Source organism: Trachymyrmex septentrionalis, unplaced genomic scaffold (assembly GCF_001594115.1).
Source record: "Trachymyrmex septentrionalis isolate Tsep2-gDNA-1 unplaced genomic scaffold, Tsep1.0 scaffold86, whole genome shotgun sequence".
Taxonomy (NCBI): Eukaryota; Metazoa; Arthropoda; class Insecta; order Hymenoptera; family Formicidae; genus Trachymyrmex; species Trachymyrmex septentrionalis.
The window spans coordinates 1,640,286-1,643,644 of NW_017306049.1; positions in this window are offsets into that span (position 1 = coordinate 1,640,286).

A 3,359-nucleotide genomic window follows, 5' to 3' on the forward strand; every position below is an offset into this window, starting at 1 on the left:
CCATCTGAGATGAGAAATGGAGCGTGCTTTTAATTGATCCATGGAGTATGCTTTAACATGACGTGAATATCTAGTCGCCATATTGATTCCAGTGACACGAACATATTGGAGCGTGTTGGGCATGTTGGAGCATGCGACATTATTGGTGTATTCTTTTAGATCATCCAATCAGAATCTTAGATCTAAAAGAATATATCAATATAGCAGCGAGCGCTTACTCAACTGTTGAGTCTGCTGAACGCAGCCAATAAATTGAAAAAATAGCTACACGTCTGCTAAAGATTAGAAGCGTTCTTCGCATATATTCCAATAAAACCTTTGTAAAGGTAAAACATGACGTACAGTCATTACATTGTGATAACGATTTTCTTAATCGATTCATTTATAATTGCGTTTGAGTTAAATTGAAGATTTGTCCCTTTTGTACTTTCCCCTTACATAATAAGAAAAAAAAAGATTTTAACACGTATAATATTTGGAAACTATATGACTATAGTTTATATTATTTTATTATAAAATTCAATAAAACAAAAAAGTTCAAAATGCATTTGGAATATATTATATATCCTGGTGGAAAAATGTTGCTGAAATTATTCCACGTTTTGGAACACTTTAACAAAATTTCAGCATTTTAAAAAAGTTTCAGTTTAATTTCAGCGATTTTAGCGATTTAGCTGAAAATTCATGTTTTACAAAATTTCAAAAAAATTTCAGCAAAATTTTAAGACAAATTTCAACAAGAATTTCAGAGAAATTTCAGAAAATTTCAAAGAAATTTCAATTAAATTTCAGTGATTTTTCAATATATTAGCTGAAAAATTCACTTTCAATGAAGTTTCAGCAAATTTTCAGCAATTTTGCTGAAATATTTCAAAATGTGGAATAATTTTAGCAAAATTTTTCATCAGGGTATCCTCGGGTACATAACCTTACTTATATCTATGAGCCTGTTCTTTTTAGTTGAACTTTCCCAAACAAGAATGGATTAAAATGGATTAAAATTTTTTTAATACGTACTTTAAATTCATGAAAATGGATTGAATGGATTAAATCCGAGCTGATATTAGTTTAATATTTAAAAAAAAAACATTTATATTTAAAAACATTCAAATTACAAATTTTATTCCTAAGACATTTATAATAATTTTACCTTGCTTAAAATGCCAGATAAATCCACATAGAAAAAAATCCTACACGGAATGAATCAGTTTTTTGAAATAGTAATTTCGCATTCATTCTCATTCAAATTATTCTTTACATGGTTTTATAAGGAATCATTGTGTTTATCATTAGGTTTTTCGAATGTTTTACATATGACTTTCTATGTGGTTGTATGGATATTTCCATATCAAGCAGACAAAGCAGCATTACAATTACGATATTCTACATGGTTCTACTTGAAATCCCACGTCAATCGTTTACTGGATTTTATAATATTTGAAATTACGAATTTCTTGTAATTTACGCGGTTTAATGAAGAATTCCAGTTTCAAAAGCTGCATTCATTCTTATGGAAATGCTGCATTCATTCTTAGGGAAATGTGTTCTATGCGATTTAACATGGTTTTCCAGAAAACTCCTCATGCAAATTCCTCATAAATGTTTTAAGATAATTCCTACCCGGTTTTACGAGTAATCTGAATCCATTTTAATTCATTTCAATTCATTCTCGTTTGTTCGGTTTGCACCAGTTCATCTTTCTTCCTTTTCTCTCCAGGAGGAAAGTAGAAGAAGAAAGATGAACTAGTGCAAAAGTTCAACCAAAAAGAACAGGCCTTATGTGTGCCTTCTAACAAGCGACACAGTGCAACACATTGATCATATCATCTTTGTTTAACATAGGCAAACAAGAGTGTAATGATCGATTGTGTCATACTGTGTCATTATGTTGTTCAATAGAAAGCACACTATTTCTATCAATGTAGATTAACTTTAATCTCGGTTTAACTTGCTTTTATCTTTTTCTAGTTCTAAGACCCAGTTCCACAATTCATAGTTAATTTAACTGAGATTCAATTTATTTTTCATCTCTTTCTAGAATTGGAAAGAAATAATGAATAAGTATTTGTTCACTTACTTTATTATTATGATTTTTATAATTTAATAATATACTTACATTCATTAATTTCATTTGTACTTTTCTGGATATCCAACAAATTAGAATGGATTAAAATGGATTGAAATTTTTTCTATCCGAATGCGTATTTTAAATAGCGAATACTTTTTTTGGATTTAATTGGATGCAATTAGATTGAAAAACTGCATTTCCTATTCAAAATTTTGAATTGAACAGTATTCACAATGCATAGAAAAAGCTAATATTATTTTTAGATTGAAAGGCATAGATATACTCCATGCAATTTTTATAAATTAATAAAAATGCATTCAGGATTGAAAAGCATTCATTTTAACATTCGTGAATCAATATTTCTGAAAATCTGAATCCATTTCAATTCATTCTCGTTTTCTAGGGTGTAATATGCATTTCATAAATAATGATTATTATGATATAAACAATAAACAAATTTTCAAACCATGTGTTATACCAACACACAATACATCCAAACATATCGATAGTTATAATGGATTCAGATTTTCAAAAATATTGATTCACGAATGTTAAAATGAATGCTTTTCAATCCTGAATGCATTTTATGCATTTATAGGAATTGCATGGAGCATATCTCTATGCCTTTCAATTTAAAAATAATATTTTTAAATAGTTTTTTCTGTGCATTGTGAATAATGTTTAATTCAAAATTTTAAATAGGAAATGCAGTGTTTCAAACCAATTGCATCCAATTAAATATAATTGAATCCAATTGGATTTAATTAAATCCAAAAAAAGTATTCGCTATTTAAAGTACGCGCGCGTTCGGATAGAAAAAAATTTCAATCCATTTTAATCCATTCTCGTTTGCTGGGTATGTTTATATAATTTGGAAATCGTTTGGGAAAATTTAAGAAAAGTATTTAAACATTTGGATAATAATATTTTTCTTATTATTAACAAATTTTATCATGCATCAATTTAACAGATAGCGATTTTATTTAACAGACAGTGTTTTATAAGTGGAATCGATTAGAAATCATTTGGAGAAAACGTCTTGGTATTTTTAATTGGGAAAAGTCGCTATTTTGTAATTTGATAGATTTATTTTCAATAGATATTACGAAAACAAACAATGTCCAGGTATAGTGGATGTAGTAGGTATAGTATAATGAATGAAGTAAACCTAAAATCAAAAATTAACCAATTAGCTTGGATCTATAATTATGTGTAGAAGAAATTAATTTAATCATGAATTTAATTATGTTTAATTAAATTTCTTTACATTCAACTGTGATAGGTCAATTTC